The 19,490-nt window shown below is 38.9% G+C and overlaps 1 protein-coding gene across 3 annotated transcripts in view; it reads left to right on the top strand.

Annotated features, from left to right (window-relative positions):
* Positions 1-940: 940 nt before the first annotated feature.
* Positions 941-19,490, top strand: part of PTPN4 (protein tyrosine phosphatase non-receptor type 4) — a 310,447-nt gene continuing 291,897 nt past the window's right edge. Inside the window, exon 1 of one of the 3 annotated variants that reach the window (XM_053666547.1) lies at positions 941-1,514. The gene's annotated coding sequence lies outside the window, so the exon portion shown is untranslated. The remainder of the gene's footprint in view (positions 1,515-19,490) is intronic. The other 2 variants (XM_037146314.2, XM_037146329.2) reach the window with 2 other exon arrangements.

Genomic DNA, 19,490 nt, shown 5'->3' with positions numbered 1-19,490 from the left:
GAGGGTCAATAAAAAAACTGTCTTTTACAGATTTGTACCAGTTTTCAAGATTTATTTTGGATGAACTATCCCTGATTAGTAAATAGGCATTTTGTCGGGTGGGAGGGAAAGTGTTGAAAGAATGCTTCTATGATGGCTAGCTGTCCCTAAGGTGCTGAAGATGAGTAAGAAGAGCACAAAAGCAAAAGAAGTGTTATTGTTCCCAAATTCCTCCCTCCATCACTTTCATCTGAGATCGCTCAGCCTGTAGGCATCTGCGTCTGTCTTATCAACAATGTGTGTATCCTCAATAAAATATGAAAAGGCACCTGGGAAAAACCCTGGCACGATCACACCAAACTCATATGCGTTATTACAATGAATTAATTCATTTTTTGAAAATACACGGTTCCTGGCACATAGTACAAAAACATATTTTATAAATGAACTTTTTGTTCTTTTTAGAGGCTATATTTAGGAGAGGAAATGATTCAAAACTGTATCCTAAAACCTATATTCACTATAGGTTAAGCTGGGAGGACCTGGGCCCAAAGGCTTGGTTTTCCCCTTTAAAACTTAGGTTTCTTACTCATCTGACTGGTCCCTTAGGTCAGTAGGTCCTGCAAGGAAAATGTCCTAGAAACAAATCGCTGCGGGGGCCCTGGGGAGGAGCTATAGCTCTCCACCTCCTCTTCCCAGCCGACTCTCCTGAACTTAATACCTCGGTCGGCCTTCCTCGCACCTGCGTGTCCTGTGGTTTACCGGCTGGTGCAACCTCTCAAGCCCTGCGCTAGCAAGGAAGGGTTTTGCTCTCACCTCTCGCGAGATCGCCTCCTGCCGCCGCGCCGCCGCCGCCGCCGCTCCCGCCGCTCCGCCCCTCCCGCTCCTGCCCCTCCTGGGTCGCTGACTGGCGGGCTCTGCGCAGTCGCCTTGTTCGGTTGCTACGCCGTGGCCGGGGAGACCGGGTGTGCCTGAGGGAGGGGGTGGAGGAGGAGAAGACGGGAGAAGGGGAAAGAGTCGGGGGACGGAACGCCTCTTGCACTCTCACCCACAGACGCTGCCCAAGAATACCCGCCTGCTCACGTTTTGCTGCGCGCTTTTCTGCTCCTCAGGCTCCCCCCCAACATTGTTTTCTCAGGACCCCTGGGTCCCCAGGGGTTGAATTCGGGGACTGAGCCGGGGAAGGGAGAGACTTGGCTTTGGCCAACGGGTCGGAGGTTGGGGGCCAGACCCCCTCTCGGGGTCCCCCTCCCCCACGGCACTTTTGGGGGTGTGGATTATCTCATCCCCGCAGGGAGGTAGGAGTGTGCGCCAGCCGCCCTCCTCCTCGTTTCCCGGCGGCGCGGGTCCGCGGCAGCCCTGCAATATGACGAGGTGCTGTCAGCTCCCGGCGGTGGTTCCGCCGCTGCGGTGGCTGCTGCTAGGAGGACGCTGAGGGACCCCTGGGAGCGGCGCGGCGGACGCGCTTCTCCCCGGCGCGCCCGGGCCTCCAGGCTTTTCTTCTCCAGCCGAGAGAACGCGGCTGTGATAAGGAGGTAAGAGGCTGTCGGCCCTGCACTTGTACTCCAGGTACACCAGCCTGTTATCTAGGGCGTGTGTGCCTCGTGGGAGGCGAACCAGGTAGGGCAAGCCGTAGGTACACCGTTGATTTAAAAGAAAGGAAAAATAAAAAATGATGTTCCTTCCCGGCCTTTCCGCCCCTGACTCCCACCCCAGTTCCTCTTTCCGGGACCTCTGCCCTCAGAGCTGTTGGGGGTATGAGTTGGAATCTCTGTTCTGGGTGAGCCAAAGAAGGACGGAATGAATAGGTGCGGAGATGGAATGTTCCACGGTACATAAACTCTAGGTAAGGTTTTAGAATCCTTTGAGTTTTCCATTGGTGATAGGTTTCCTTTTTTTTTTTTTTTTTTTTTTTTTTTTTTTTAACTAAATTGGCTCATAGGAGCGCTATCAGCATACTGCATGGGCAAACTGTTCCTACCATTGAAGTTTTAAGCCTCTTATGATTCTACTGGTATTACTTGTATTTAAGAAGCTGTAGTTAGGGCAGAAAAGAAGTTGAGATGTAGCTAAATAGATATCCGATGTATTTCCCAGGGTTTCCTTAAAATGGAACAGTTTGCAATTGCACAGATGTATGATTACATGTTTCGGAGAAACTTAGAATGGGAGACTTGCTGGCATTGCATTATATAGTGACAGCACCATGTATGTACCAGGACGATCTGTAGGATTTTGAAGCCCTTGTTCTAGAAGAACGTACATATATGCAATCTACCATCTGCTTGACAAATCAGGAAATTGGAGTAATATTAGTTTTATGTGACCAGATCTTGGGCCCAGTTGAGACAATACAGTTTAAACCATATTTATGGGGGAAACCCCCCAGAAAGCCATTGTATCCTATTTAGTTGTAAAAGATAATTTAAGTAGAAAGGACGACTGTGGAACAGTAAAAGCTAGGGAATTTTTGACACTGATTTTTTATCTTAAGACGCCTGAGAAGAAATATTTTCTCATTTTCTTAAGTGGGGAAATGACCTTAAATGATTATTCAGAGCCCAAAATGTGCTTTAATGGAATAGGACTGATATCGCAGTTAAATGTTGCATTTGATGAATATAAATTAAACCTATAGGTTTTTTTGGTAAACAAAAGTTTGTGTATTGTACAGATTTCTTTACTAACTCATAATAAAAGTAATTTTATTCAGTAATTTTGTGGAGTGTACCAATTTTTGGTCAGAATAAATTAATGCTGCTGTTACCATAAAAACTATTATGTCTTTAATTTTTAAAACTTTTATTTATTTATTTATTTATTTTTAGAGAGAGGGGAAGGGAAGGAGAAAGAGTGGGAGAGAAACATCAATGTGTGGTTGCCTCTCATGTGTCTCCCTATTGGGTACCCGGCCTGCAACCCAGGCATGTGCCTTGATTGGGAATGGAACCCGCGACCCTTTGCTTCACAGGCCTGCTCTCAATCCACTGAGCTACACCAGCCAGGGCATCTTTCATTTTTTTGTAATGACACACATATCTTTGTTACCGTTTTGCAGTGGAATGTGCATATGGTTCCATAATATGATTTTAACTGGTTTATAAGAAGAGAAACATGGTCTTCTTTTTTTTTGTGCATGGGAATATTTGTTTAGCTGGTTTGTTTTAAACATCTGGCAAGAGATTTTGAAAACACAAGAAGCCGTAACAACTTTTGTAGTTTTTAATTAATATCAATTGAGTAGTTTAAAGTTAGAAAATTTTCGTTTCCTCAAAAGCAGTAAGGGTGAGGATGTGACTTTCTTATTGCCTGTTTTCTAACCTAGTGATTTTCAACGGTGTGCCACAGCACATTGGTGTGCCACAAGAATTTTTAAAGCATGCAATATCTGACTATTTAGTCTGAGACACTGACCTCTTTTCCCTTAGATTGTCAAATAAAAAAATGAAAGCTAATACAACAGTAGGCGTCGGTTTGAATGAATCAAAATTATACCTATTTTTGTCAGATCCAAAAGAAATATATTTTTTTGGTGTGTTGCAGAATTTTAGTAATTAGTTTATATGTGCCATAAGGTGGAAAAGGTTGCAAATCACTGTTCTAACCTACTTAGGTCATAGATTGTGTGTATTGAATTGTTTCAGACCTGTGGGTTTTTTTCTTATGTTCTAATTGAAAATCTTTTAAAATGTCCCTAGTAACTTTGTTACTTTAAATTTGTGACACCCAATTTCTAATTTAGGCTAGGCATAAAACCAGCATTGATTGAACACACTTGCTAAAAATACTTTCTGGGTCAGAGGTACTCCAAATGCAGCCTCAGGAAAATTCATTTGAACTGCTGTGACCAATACACACTTCATTATTATTGAATGACTTAAAAAAACTATACATTCTTACAAATTAGATTTTTAAATTTCAGGCATTGAAGCCTAACTTTTTTTTATGTATAAAATACTTTATGTGGGATAGTAATAAAAACCTAAAAAGTTTTTTTTAACATATGTGAGTCCCCATGGATTATTATTAAACTCTGATATGTATATTCAAAATAGTTTTGTCTACTAAACATAATTGTAGTTAAGGTCAGTGCAAGTGCAGTGTTTTCTAATTAGTATTTGTGACTTACTCTAAATTCTGTAAGAGGGATCAATGGTCATATTTTTGAATCTTTTTTTTTAAATTTTTACTTTATTGATTATGCCATTACAGTTGTTCTATTCCCCCCCTTCATTCCCCTCCACCCCTGCACTCCCACCCCTACCATTTCCCCCCTTTAGTTTATGACCACGTGTCTCAAGTTCTTTGGATTCTATATTTCCCATACTATTCTTGCCCTCCCCCTATCTATTTTCTACCTACCATCTATGCTACTTATTTTCTGTACCTTCTCCCCCCTTCTCCTCCCACTCCCCTGTTGCTAACCCTCCATGAGATCTTCATTTCTATGGTTCTGCTCCTGATCTAGCTGTCCTTTTAGCTTGCTTTTGTTTTAGATGTGGTTGTTAATAACTGTGAGTTTGCTGTCCTTTCACCGTTCATATTTTTTATCTTCTTTTTCTTAGATAAGTCCCTTTAACTTTTCATATAATAAGGGCTTGGTGATGATGAACTCCTTGAATTTGATCTTATCTGAGAAGCACTTTATCTGCCCTTCCATTCTAAATGAAAGCTTTGCTGGATAGAGCAATCTTGGATGTAGGTCTTTGGATTTCATGACTTGGAATACCTCTTTCCAGCCCCTTCTTGCCTGTAGGTCTCTATTGAGAAATCAGCTGACAGTCTGATGTAAACTCCTTTGTAGGTGACTGTCCCCTTATCTCTTGCTGCTTCTAGGATTCTCTCTTTCATTTTAATCTTGGCTAATGTAATGATGATGTGCCTTGGTGTGTTTCTTCTTGGGTCCAACTTCTTTGGCACTCTCTGAGCTTCCTGGATTTCCTGGAAGTCTATTTCCTTTGCCAGATTGTGGAAATTCTCCTTTATTATTTGTTCAAATAAGTTTTCCACTGGTGGCTGTGCCTTTCCCCCTTCTGGTACCCCTATAATTCGGATGTTTGAGCATTTAAAGATGTCCTGGAGGTTCCTAAGTCTCTCCTCATTTTTTTGAATTCTTGTTTCTTCATTCTCTTCTGGTTGGTCATTTTTATCCTCCTTCTGCTCCACTCCTTTGATTTGAGTCCCACTTTCCTTTCCATTACTGTTGGTTTCCTGTGCATTGCCGTTCATTTCAACTAGTTTAGCCTTCATATGTTCCTGTAATTTGTGACTAAAATCAACCAGTTCTGTGAGCATCCTGATGACCAGTGTTTTGAACTGTGCATCTGAAAGTTTTGCTATTTCTTCGTCATTTAGATTTATGGGCTCTGGGGCTTTGAGATCTTCTTGAGTCATTTTTGCTCTGTTCGCACCCATTAAGTACGAAGAGTGGAGCCTTAGGGGCGGGGCCTGCAGGGCAGGGTCGCTGGGTTGTGACACTGTATGTGGGGGTGGGGTCAGAGCCAGGAAATGGCAGCCGTTTCTGCTGCCTCCCATTGCAGCGGGTCCCGTCTCACTGCCCACTCCCTCGCTGGTCTATCCGTGCAGGAGTGCATCAGCACAGTCAACCCGCTGCCCTTTACCCTCCCCGGATCTGCCAGTCGCTCACTGGGTCGTGCTCACTGGGTCTGCCCTTCGCAACCCCACATCTGGGATCCGTGTGCCTGAGTCCGTCTGACCGAGTCTTCCTGTGTAACCCCACTCCGCCAACTGCTGGTTTCGCCCCTCTTACTGGTCAAGCTGAAGAATTTGTTGTTATCGGACTTCTGAAAAGTTCAATTTTCTGTGTTCTGGCTATGTTTTCTGTTGCTAATATTTTGTTGTCTCTAAACTTGGTTGTGTGAGAAAGCTCGGTGTCTCCACCTATGCCTCCATCTTGGCGGAAGTCTGAATAATTATCTTTAAGGAACAAAATAAGAGACTACGAGATAATTTCAACAAGACACTGTTACTGATTTATTGAGAGTACTTTTGTTTTTCCAATCTGAAAGTTAGCATGGTCAGTTTTAAACAACAAAGAAGATTTTAAAATATTGAGAAATCTTGTTTGGTGGAAGTTTGAAGATGAATGTTTAAAAGTTCTGCATTAATTCTTTTTTTTAAGTGGAAGAAACAGCTCATCCATGGTTTTTGTGTATTTTTTCCTTTTTTATCCTCAGCTGAGGATGTGCTTTTATTGAAAAGAGATGAAGAGAGAGTAAGAAAGAGAAACGTCTATCAGTTGCCTCCTATATGTGCCCTGACAGGGAATTGAACCCACAACTCGGGTATGTGCCCCAACCAGGTATCAAACCCATAGCCTTTTGGTATATGGGAGGATGCTCCAACCAATTGAGCCACCAGGCCAGGGCTCTGCTTTAATTCTTTGTTATTTATTAGGAAAGTAAAATTGGTAATCTCACTAGAAACAGCAAGTTATGTGACTTTATGTGACTAAAGATGAATCGTTCCTAAATAAAATTTAGTATTGGCAAAAGTTTACTAGTTACAAACTGAGTTGAAAGTTGTTTTTCTGAGTAATAATATGCATGTCAGTGAAATTTGTTATATGCTGTAGTCTAGATTTGTTAAATTTGTCAGTTTACTGGGTTAAGCTGTGAGGCCTTGAAGATTGGTTCAGTGTTCTGGGAATCCTTTTTATTGTTTCCCATGAATATACTGTAGGGGGAAGGTGTTATTTCTTCATTTAATATTCAATTAGTAGTACAGATGGTGAAAAGTAATATAGTGCAGAAATAGTGTAGAATCTTCTTTATTGATGTGGAAGGAAGTACAGTGTTTAGGAAGAGTGTAATATATTTTTCTTTGATCAGTCAGTATAGCCATATTTTAAGTAGGATGGAAAATGGGAAATTTATCTTCATTAGAGGCATTTTCCCCCCACATTCATTCTTCATTTCATTATTCCTAAGTAGAAACACTGGAAGAGAGCTGGAAATATTTGAAGAAATTGGCAGGAACAGAAAGAAAATTAAGTAGTGTGGATTATCTTGAGGGGAAGGAAGATATTAATTTGGACGAGTTACTGTATTGAGGAGTAGGAAGAAAAAAGAATCCAGAAGGGAAATGTTTATTGTCTTTTATGTGCCAGACAGTGTAAAGGGGCTTTTCATGTTATCCCACATAATCATCAAGTACACTTTGTGAGGTAGGTATTATTAATCCCTTGCTTCCCCCGCTCACTCCAATTCACTGCCTCTCCGTTGGGGTGAGGCACTCTTGCATTGCAAGTGCCTTCCATACATATTTAGTCTGCCTCTTGGAAAATTGACATTTACATTGGGGAGCAATTATAGGTATTTAAATAAAGGAATGATGAAATTAGATGTAAGTTTTGAAAGGTAACTCTGGAGTTTTTAGATAATGATGAAAGGATGTAAGAATGGTGTAACAATGAAGTTAGAAATAGAACAGAGAGACCAGTTAGGATGCTGTTGCAGCAGTCTAGGTGAGGTGGTAAAAGCTGGAAATGAAGATCTGGAAATAAAGATGAGGACGAGAAACTAAAACTGAAAACTGATTAGGTAGTTTTACTAGAACTGAGAGTCTATTTGGATGTAGAGGAAAGAGGAAAAGAGTTGACAATGATGTTAAGATATTTTCTTTTGGGACTTCTGCCCAAATGGAGGTGTATGTAGATAGATACACTGTTTTTCCTCACACAACAAGGACAACAAATTTAAAAACAAAAAACAACCAGAACTAACAGAAAATTGAACTGTAGGAAGGCCAACAACCAAGGAATTGAAGAGGAAACATTCATCCAGACCAGTAGGAGGGGCAGAGATAGGCAGCCAGATAGAGAGGACTCATGGCAAGGCAGCGGCTGGTGGACCAGGTGAGGCGATGGCTTGCAGACTGGGTGGTCCCACATTTGTGTTTAAATAAATTGGGGGGGACATCTAGGGAGTGAGATAGACTGTAAAACCCAGGGTTTCAGTGCGGGGAAATAAAGCCTCAAAGCCTCTGAGTAAAAACACCTGTGGGGGTTAAGGTGGCAGTGGGAGAAACTCCCAGCCTCACAGGAGAGTTTATTGGAGAGACACACAGGGTCCTAGAACATACACAAACCCACCCACCTGGGAATCAGCACCAGAAAAGCCCAATTTGATTGTGGGTAGCTGAGGAAGTGATTGAAAACCAGCAGAGAGTAGAGCAACCAGCACTGTTCCCTCTCAGATCCCTCCCCCACATACAGCATCATAATGCAGTGATGTGGGTTGCCCTGCTCTGCTGAACACCTAAGGCTCTGCCCCTTAATACACAACAGGTACGCTGAGACAAAACAATAACAACAACAACAACAAAAGACCCAAATGAAAGAACAGATCAAAGATCAAGAAAAAATACAACTAAGGAACAAAGAGATAGCCAACCTATCAAATACAGAGTTCAAAACACTGGTTATCAGGATGCTCCAGGAACTCACTGAGTACATCAACAACATAAAAAAGACCCAGGCAGCAATGAAACTTGCATTATGTGATTTAAAGAAAAATCTAAAGGGAACCAACAGTAATGGGAAGGAAACCAGGATTCAAATCAATGGTTTGGAGCAGAAGGAAGAAAGAAACACTCAACCAGAAAATAATGAAGAAACAAGAATTCAAAAAAAAAAAAAAAGAGGCTTAGGAACCTCAGGACATCTTTAAACATCCCAACATCCAAATCATAGGGGTTCCAGAAAGAGAAAATGGAAGAGCAAGAAATTGAAACCTTATTTGAAAACATAGTGAAGGAGAACTTGTCCAATCTGGCAAAGAAAATAGACTTCCAGGAAGCTGAGAGAATCCCAAAGAAGCTGGACCCAAGGAGGAACACACCAAGGCACATCATAATTATATTAGCCAAGATTTAAAGATAAGGGGAGAATCTTCAAAGCATCAAGAGAAAAGAAGACAAGTTACCTACAAAGGAGTTCCCATGAGACTGTCAGGTGATTATTCAAAAGAGAACCTTGCAGGCAAGAAGGGGCTGGAAAGAAGTTCCAAGTCAGGAAATCCAAAGACCTACCTCCAAGATTACTCTATCCAGCAAAGCTATCATTTAGAATGGAAGGGCAAATAAAGTGCTTCCCAGATGAGGTCCAGTTAAAGGAGTTCATCATGACCAAGCCCTTATTATAAAAAATGTTAAAGGGACTTATCGAAGAAAAAGAAGATAAAAAATACAGTAAAATGATAAACTCACAACTACCAACAACAGAACCTATAAAAACCAACAAACAACTAAGCAAACAACTAGAACAGTAACAGAATCACAGAAATGGAGATTGCGTGGAGGGTTACCAACGTGGGAGTGGGAAGAAGAGGGGGGGAAAAGGTACAGAGAATAAGTAGCATAAATGGTAGGTAGGAAATAGGGGGAGGTTAAGAATAGTATAGGAAATGTAGAAACCAAAGAACTTATATGTATGACCCATGGACATGAACTCTAAAGTGGGGGTAATACAGGTAGGAGGGGGTGTGTAGGGTGGATGGGGATAAAGGGGGGAAAATGGGACAACTGTAATAGCATAATCAATAAAATATATATTTTTAAAAAGATATTTTGGGCAGCTGGGAAGGGAAGGTTGGGTAATTTTTATTGAATACCTTTAGTAAGCTAGGCATTTTGCTAGGCACCAAAGTCATCATAAGTTCTACTGAATTTATAAAATTATATTATTTGAAAAAAATTTTAAACACACCAAACACTTGCAAGAACAGCACAAAGAGCTCTCATATTCCCTTCAATTAATTTTTCCTTGAACTATTAATTGCAACTTAAAAATAAGACTTGCCTGTTTTAAAGCACTTTTTGGTTCACAGCAAAGTTGACAAGGTATAGAGATTTCTCATAGATCACAACCCCACACATGAACTTCAACCAAATATTACCATTGTACTACATAGGAGCGAGTATATATGGGATGAGCCTGCAACATCTTGTGCTTGCCTTACTGTAGTGAGCTCAGTGAGGCCTTCCTTTCCAGACAGGGCCTTAATGTCGTCTTCAACACTTTTCTTCTTTCTGCTGGATTTTACTGGATTCTCAAATTTCAGTGAAACTACCTGAATATCTCATTTCTGGTCTCTCATTTTCATTGCTGCTTTCAGCCATTTAAGAGCAATGCACCATGTCTAATTTCATGAAACTTTTTCTGAGCCATATGAGAGCAGAGCAAGGTGCTCATCACTCTTAAATAATCTGGTATATATTTACCAAAACATGGAGGGTCTGTAATGGTGATTTTGTGGTGATTATGTAATCACCAACTCAGGAAGTTATTGATGCAATACTACCTTGAGATTTTCCAGATGCCATTCAGAATTTTCCAACTGTCCCAACAGCGTCTCTCTTTCCTTTTTGGTCCAGGATTCAATTCAGGATCACCCATTGCATCTAGTTGTCACGTCTCTTTAGTCTGCTTCAATTTGAAATAGTTCCTCAGTATTTCTCTGTCTTTTATGACCTTGATTTTTAAATTCTGTTAGATGTTTCTTGACTTCTGTCCATCCAGTGGTTGCTCATGTGCATACTGAACACTTGTTGGCAGGAATATCATAGAAATGATGTGTTATTCTTAGAGTATTACCACGAGACATAGAGTGATATTTAACCTTGAACACCTTGGTAAGTTCACGTCCATCATAAAATCATCATTTTTCCTTTTGTAATTGCTAACTCTTGTGTGAACATCTCTAAGACTATGCTAATACTGTGTTCCTCATCAAACTCTGCCCACTAGCCTTTGGGTCCACTGATAACTTCTGCCCAAATCAGTCACTACTATGAAGGTTGCCATCTGCATTTAAAAGTTGATTTTCTACTGAAAACAGATATTTCCCTTCCCCCCCACACATCCATTCATTCATTTACATCAATATGTACTCATGGATTTCTGTCCCTATTCAATGGATTTTATTAGTTATATTTTATTCTGATGCTTGATTTGTCCTAGATTTGGCTACTGGGAGCCCTTTAAGGTGGCCCCTGTGTCTTTTTGGCATGTTCCTATCTTTGAGAACTTCCTTAGTTTCTGGCACAGTAAGATATTTCAGACTTATTTTGTACTTTTCCTGTCCCAGCTCTGGAATCATGCATTTTTCTGAGGAATCCTGATTTCTTTTAGTGGATGTGGTACTTAGAAATGAAGATTTGGATGTCTAATGTGCTCATTTCTTCTGGAGTATAATTACTTCCAAGGCAGGGGGAGCTAGGAAATATGTGTGTGGAGGTACTTCTCTGAATCTCTTTCTGTATCTTTGTATATATATTTAAAAAGTTTACACTGATACATCCAATTCCAGTCCAACACATCAGGGTTCTTTCTTGTCTTCCTCTTTCTGTATTTATAAATCCCTTCTCTAGCAGTGAGAGATTGGCTCCCATTATTTTCAATATATTTACTTACTTGCTCACACCCCTTTGTTGTGCCAACCTCCCAACCTTAGGCTAGTTGTCCTTTGTCCGCCACCTCTGAGGCCTATGCCACAGGGTCCTCAGGGATGCTTTCAAGTTTGTGCTACTAAGGGAATGGAACTTCTCATTTAATCTGAACAAAAAGCTGTTAGAAACATATTATTCCCAGTTTTAACGGAGAACAAAGCTGAAATTCAGAAGGGTGTGTGACTCTGGGCGTATTACCATGTAAATAGTAGAGTAGATATTTTGAATTCAGATATGTGTGATGTTGAAGCATCTTTTCTTTTATACTGCATAACTTCTCCCTGAAAATAGTTTGGATTCAAAATGCAGGGTTTAGGGTTATATGTAAGTGCTAGTTGAAGCAATGGGTGGGAGTATACTGCTTATGAAGTTTGTGTCAAGTTAGAAACAGGGTCACTGATAGAGCCCCCAACCATTCTTATTTTTTAAAGGTTAAGAATCTCAGAAGTGAAGAAGCAAATAAAGAAGATAGAATGGTGGTGAGAGAAGACAGTCTAGTTGTGTTGGGAGAAGGTGGTGAAGGAAGGACTTATAGGAAGGTGTTAATGCTGCTAAAAGAGATAAAGTGTTTTGGATTTGACTTTTGGAAAGTTATTGATGACCTAAAAACTAGTTGGTTTTCAGGTGTGTTCAGGCAGTCTGCCTGAATCAGAATCAAATGAGATACTGATTAAAATGATCAGTTCCTCAGATTTTAGTGTACACTTTACAGAGTGTGAAAAGGGTGGGTGTGGAGTGGGGAGGTGGTTGCATAGGAGATTTGCTTAAATGCTGCTATGGTTACTCTGAAGTATACTAAAGTTTGAGATTTGTTGTTTTAGTAGAACAATTACAGTAGAGGTGTGTGATAAGAAACTAAACTGAGGAAATGACATACAATGAGTATAGACCAGGAAACTCTTAAGAAATTTGGTCATAAGGGAAGAAGGAAGATCTTTTGAGTCATGGAGAGCAGGGTGACAGAATCAAGAAAAATACCTTTTTTTTTTTAAAGGATACATTTAGCCTAACATTTTTTTTGAATTAAGAAAAAGAAACTATAATGGCTTTTGAAAGATGGGTAAGTAAAACTAGGTAATCTTGACTTTTCATTAAATAATTGTTAATAGTCTTCCTGTTTTTTTAAAAAACTTGGATTTGTTTTTAATTGAATTTATTGGGGTGACATTGGTTAATAAAATTAAGCATATATAGCTTTCAGGTGTACAAATCTATAATATATCATCTGTATATTGTATTCTGTGTTTACCCCTCCAAGTCAAGTCTCCATTTTGAATTATAGATGTAGTCCTGTACATAAACAAGTCGCCAGCAGTACAATTTAAAAATATATCCAGGACTGGAGATGACTTTGAATGGAAAGCATTTAGACAATCCAGAGTCAATTTAATGTATTCTTTGAGCACCAGCTAAGTGCTATACACTGGTTGGCAGTGGAATTAGAGAATGAATGAGATATGATCTTTATCCTCAGGGAGATTATACTTCTTTCTTTGGAGGAACTTAAAATCTATTATACAGCTAAAATATATACAAATAAGTCATACATATTTAATAAGTGTAGTGGAATATATTATCAGAACACACAGGTCTCTTAAGTATTTTTAAAAATTTAAATCTTATTTCCTTTTTTTAATTGGTAATATGGCAACTTTGTTCAATTTTTTAAAAGATTGTATGTATTTATTTTTAGAGAGAGGGTAAGGGAAGGGAGGGAGAAAAAGAGGGAGAGAAATAAATATCAATGTGTGGTTGCCTCTTGTGCACCCCCTGTTGGGGACCTGTCCCACAATCCAGGCATGTGCCCTGGCTGGGAATTGAATTAGTGACCTTTTGCTTCACAGGCTGGCACTGAGTCCACTGAGCAACGCCACCCAAGACAAATTTTAAAAAATATACAAAGGTTATACTGAGAAGTCTCAGTACTACTTTATCCATCCCTCTCTTCTCTTTATAGTAACCAATTTTATTTCTTGTATATTTTACCAGTATTTATGCAAATAGAAACAAAATACAAATTTAGATGAATACTTTCCTCCTATACCTTTTATGTGGGAGGCAGCATACTATATTAATGTTTTATATAATTTTTATTTAAAATATACCTTAGAGATCTTTTGACTTTAGTATACAGAGAGCTCTTCTTTCTTCTTTTTAAAAAATATAGCAATATGTTCTATTGTGTGGATATACTGTTAAGCTAATTCTAATTAAAACTCTCCTTTAGTTTTTTAGGTCCTTTTACTTGTGTGACACTTTCACCTCTTTATGAGCTAGTGCTTTCATAAGGCATTTTGATTAATGACCTGCCTTACTTTGTTCAGTCTTCTAATGCCTCATTGGATAAACCTTTCAGACTTTGTGGTCAAGCAAAATACTTCCCTATTTCAGTAGCTTAGGTGGAAAATGGAAGAAAAAGAGAAAGGGATGAAACTGATCATTTGTTGAACTGTATTGGGTGTTGTAAAGTATATCTCATTTAATTCTTCCAGCAACCCTGTGGAGTGGGTAGTGTAATTTCCTTTTTAGAGATGAAGAAATTGAGACTCAAAAAGCTGAGCTGTCCAGACTTTACAGCTAGGAAATGGCAGAGTTAGGTTTTGAAAATAGGTTAATTTCAGCGCAGAATCTGTATCTTTTCAGCTGCTGTCCTATTTTCTGTCTCCTATTTTTGAATTCCTGAACTCCATTCTTACATCTGGACCTGTCTGCTATCTGCTGTAAGCCTTTCATCAAGAACTGTAAAATTAGATATGTTCTGCTATTGTATTTTTTGATTACTGGGATGCTACCTGTTTATCTGACCTCTACAATAAGGCCCTGCTTGCCAGGATCACTGCCTATTTGTATGTTACTGTAAGTGTCGGATACCATTTTTTACTTCCTTTGTCTGTATTAGCTCTCATCAGTACTATTGAGTTTTCTTTTCTCCCATAATTTTCCCTGTGGTAGCCTTGTTACCACTTGAGTTTCATTTTGGCAATAAGAAGCTTGTTCAAAACTCCTGAAATTTTGAGGGATGGTGTTAAACAAAGATCATCATGTCTCATCTGGACTTGTACAATAGTCTCTTAAAGTACGTTCTGCGAGTGGTCTTGCCCTTTTTAATCTTCCTCTACATTGTAGCCAGAGTGATCTCACTTGCACATCCTATCACATTACACCATTGCTCAGAATTTTTGATTGCTTCTCCATCTGCATGTTAATATAAAAATCTAAACTCATGTTTAGCTCCTGTCTACCTCTCCAAGGTATTCCCTGGAATGCACAGTGCCTTGCGCATATATGCTAATTAATACTGATTATATACTTGGAGTGGATAAAATGAATGAATTTTCCAAGAAGATTAATATTATTTGGGAAAGACCAGATTTTAAAGTAATGTTGATTTTTTTTTGTCTTTTACTTTTTTGGCTATTTCTTATCTCATGGCAGTAAAATATTTTTTACAAACTCCAAGGATTCCCATATTGTTTTATTTACATTGGAATTTTAAAAATCTGTATACTTGGTTTATTTTCATGTCAAACTTATTATGCCTTTTCCAGCCCAATACATACTGTTATGAGTTGCAGTAATGTCCTTACTAACAGAAGCTAGTAGGGAAATGGGTAATCTTCATTGGGAAGGGTTTTGTGATTTGGAGGAGTTCGCCCAGGTATTCTGATATTGTGACTGATCTTGCATCTGGCTATTATATGGTTCTTGATCTGTGTTAGCATAAATGTTTACAGAATAATTGTATAGGTCTGCAGTTCCATACATGCAATTCTAAGGTCCCCAATACACCGAAAAACAAAATTTTTCGTTAATTTGCTAGCAAAACTTGATGTAAATAGATGGGAGACTGTTTACTTTTTAACTTATTCCACTTATGGTGAACGTTCTTAAGGTTCTATAAGAAATTTTAAATTAGCAGTATGGTTAATACAGGGAGTTACCTTAGATCCAACCAAGAATGTTAATATATTTGTGTCACACACATCTCCATAATCCAAATTTTGTGAAATTCAAAAAACTTGTGAAAGTGTTTTGAAACTGTAGGTTTCAGATATAGGATTGTTGGCATGAACCAATTTTCACTACCACCAGTTTCCCTTGCAATTGGTGGTAAATGGTACTTTGTTTTATTTGAATTTCTTTTTAGTGATGTTGAATATTTTCATGTTTTTTACTAATTACATTTCTTATTGCATACATTCTTCAAAATTTTTATTCATTTATCTGGCAGGGTCTTAATGTGATTTTTTTAAACCAATGTATAATGTAGATAATGAACTATTTTTCTGTTAGCATAGTTGCATGCTTGTGGCATACTCTGAGCTTTTTGTTTCTAGCCTGTCAAGAGATGCTACAAGTCGAAAACTTATCTAGCAGGAGTGTCCAACCCTTGGCCCACAGGCTACATGTGGTCCAGATGGCTATGAATGCGGCCCAGTGCAAACTTGTAAATTTACTTAACACCTTTTTTTTGCTTATCAGTTTTCATTAGTGTTTGTGTATTTCATGTGTGGCCCAAGACAGCTCTTCTTCTTCCAGTGTGGCCCAGAGATGCCCAGGGACACTGCTAGGAGGGAAGTGATCATACTCCTTTGCTCAAAGTCCTTTAATGGCTTCCTATCTTATTTAGAGTAAAGGTTGAAGTTTTTACCATGGCCAGTGAGGCCCTACATGATCTGTGCCTCCTATTCTTTCCCTGAACTCAACTTGGACCACTCTCCTTATTCACTTGTCTCAAGGCATGCACACTGGTCTCTTTGCTGTTCCTGAAACGGGCCAGATATGCCCAACTTCAGGTCTTTGTGATTGTTCTCTGTCCTCTAAAACACCTTTCTCCCAAGTATTCCAGGCAGAGTGTCCACATGTTTCATTTCCTCACTCCCTTTCAAATCTCTCATAAATGAAATACTGTTATATCTTTTTTGAATAATCTCTTTAAAATTGTATCCCTATTCCTACATTTCCTGCTTATTTTGTTACCTTTTTAAATTTTATTTTTCAATTAAAGTTTACATTCAGTATTATTTTGTATTGATTTTGGGTCCAGTGGTTAAAAAATCATACCCTACAAAGTGTTTCTTTTGATATTTCAAGTACCCACCTGGCACCATACATAGTTATTACAGTATCAGTGGCTGTATTCTCTGTGCTGTGTTATACATATCCAAGATTACTCTCTACTATTCTAAGAACTACAATTTGTGAAGGAATTCTTAATTCCTTCACCCTTTTCCTAGCCCACCAACCCCCTTTCTCTCTGGCAACCATCAGTTTGTTCTCTGTGTCTATGAGTCTGTTCATATTTTATGTTTGTTTATTTTGTTCTTTAGAGTCCACATATAAGTGAAATAATATGGTATTGGTCTTTTTCTGTTTGACTTATTTCAATTAGCATGATATACTCCAGGTCCATCCATCCTGTCACAGATAGTATGATTTCATTCTTTTTATGGCTGAATAATATTCCATTATATATATAAATCTATTATCTATACTTTATATATATCAAAATCATAACTTTTTAATCTACTTGTCCAATAATGTGCACCTAGGTTGCTTCCATTTCTTGGCTATTGTAAGTACTCTGCAGTGAACATAGGGGTATATATAATTTTTTCAAATTAGTATTTTGGGCTTCTTAAATATATACCCAGGAGTGGAATCACTGGGTCATAAGGCACTTCCATCTTTAATTTTTTGATTCTAATTTATTCTATCCTGTTAAAAAATATTTGTTTTGACCCACTAAATCGATTTGTTAGCCAATGAGTCTCAACCTGGAGTCTGAAACATTTCATTAAATATTTAGGTTCTATAAACTTTATTGTTTGTGTGCAGTTACATTAAAAACTCTTCTTGCATGAGAGCATTGCTTTCTAAAGAAAGGATAAAAACTCAAGCGACCAGCATTCTTTTATTTCTCATCTAAAAATGCTCTATACTAATCCCATAACTAAAATTAATTTTTGATGAAGAAAGGAGCACCAAAGCCTTCAAAACATACACTGCTACTACATGGTTGGTCCGTTTTAGAAAAGGAAAAAAAATAATGTTTTCATTGACTGGTGGTATTTGTGAAAGATCGACTAACTTCATTGTTGGAATCTCATCTAGAAGAGACTAAAGAACAGAAATTTAGAAAGTGGGGAGGGAGAGAGGGAAAGCACTAGTGGTAGTCACGTTCAGTGGAATTTTGGTTCTTGAACTTAATTTTTCTGGAAGTCTAATCTTTTTTTTTATTATAAATACATAACAGCATGAAAGGGTTGTCAGGTTGAGAACCAAAATTTTGTTTGACAACCACAACATTTTTACTGTGAACAACTTGGTCGAGAACCAAAGTGTTCAAGATGGAAGATGTTCAAGAACTGAGGTCTGTCTGTAATGAGCTACAGACAGGAGAGACAGTAGTTCTTTGACTCACTAAAAACAATTTGTTTATATCTTTGTTAGTGTACTGTTTTACTGAATAATATAAAGTCTCTGCTCCTTGAGGGCAGAGATCTAGATGTATACATATTTATATCTCTAGCATCTAGCGTCTAGCCATGAGAAGCTGTTGACATGTTTGTATGAACGAATAAGTGTTTTGAAGGCACAGGCTTAGGGAAATATTTGTGGGCTTTAGTGGTTCTAGGTGTCTATCTGTCTTTATCTCTCTATTATATCGATTTCTTTTTTTTTAAATTTTTTTATTGATTATGCTGTTACAGTTGTTCTATTCCCCCTTTCATTCCCCTCCACCCTACCCCCCCATCCCCACCATTACCCCCACTTTAGTTTATGACCATGTGTCTCAAGTCCTTTAGATTCTATATTTCCCATGCTATTCTTGCCCCCCCTTCTATTTTCTATCTACTGTCTATGCTACTTATTTTCTGTACCTTCTCCCCCCTTCTCCTCCTCCCACTCCCCTGTTGCTAACCCTCCTTGAAATCTTCATTTCTATGTTTCCACTCCTGATCTAGCTGTCCTCTTAGTTTGCTTTCGTTTTAGGTGTGGTTGTTAATAACTGAGTTTGTTGTCCTTTCACTGTTCATGTTTCTTTAACTTCTTTTTCTTCGATAAGTCCCTTTAACATTTCATATAATAAGAGCTTGGTGATGATGAACTCCTTGAATTTGATCTTATCTGAGAAGCACCTTATCTGTCCTTCCATTCTAAATGAAAGTTTTGCTGGATAGAGCAATGTTGGATGTAGGTCTTTGGATTTCATGACTTGGAATACCTCTTTCCAGCCCCTTCTTGCCTGTAAGGTCTCTTTTGAGAAATCAGCTGACAGTCTGATGGGGACTCCTTTGTAGGTGACTGTCCCCTTAGCTCTTGCTGCTTCTAGGATTCTCTCCTTCATTTTAATTTTGGCTAATGTAATTATGATGTGCCTTGGTGTGTTCCATCTTGGGTCCAACTTCTTTGGTACTCTCTGAGCTTCCTGGATTTCCTGGAAGTCTATTTCCTTTGCCAGAATGGGGAAGTTCTCTTTTATTATTTGTTCAAATAAGTTTTCCACTGGTGGCTGTGCCTTTCCCCCTTCTGGTACCCCTATAATTCGGATGTTGGAGTGTTTAAAGATGTCCTGGAGGTTCCTAAGACTCTCCTCATTTCTTTGAATTCTTGCTTCTTCACTCTTTTCTGTTTGGCCATTATTTGCTTTCTTCTGGTCCACTCCATTGATTTGAGTCCCAGTTTCCTTTTCATTGCTATTGGTGTCCTGTGCAATTCCATTCATTTCAGTTAGTTTCGCCTTCATATATTTGTCTAATTTGTGGCTATAATCAGCCAGTTCTGTGAGGATCCTGATGACCAGTGTTTTAAACTGTGCGTCCGAGAGTTTTGCTATTTCTTTATCGCTTAGATCTATGGGCTCTGGGGCTTTGAGATCTTCTTGCACCATTTTTGGTCTGTTTGCGCCCTTTAAGTGTGAGAAGCGGCTCCTTGCACTCCCAGGTCACTGGGTTGTGAGGCTGTATGTGGGTGCGTGGTCAGAGCGGGGAAATGGTGACCCCCTCTGCTGTTTCTCACAGCTGGGTGAGGATCAGCGC

This window comes from Artibeus jamaicensis, unplaced genomic scaffold (genome assembly GCF_021234435.1).
Source record: "Artibeus jamaicensis isolate MK-2021 breed Jamaican fruit bat unplaced genomic scaffold, CSHL_Jam_final contig_463, whole genome shotgun sequence".
NCBI classification, from domain to species: Eukaryota; Metazoa; Chordata; class Mammalia; order Chiroptera; family Phyllostomidae; genus Artibeus; species Artibeus jamaicensis.
Note: the sequence above shows the minus strand (reverse complement) of the source record. Positions and strands in the feature narration are given on the sequence as shown.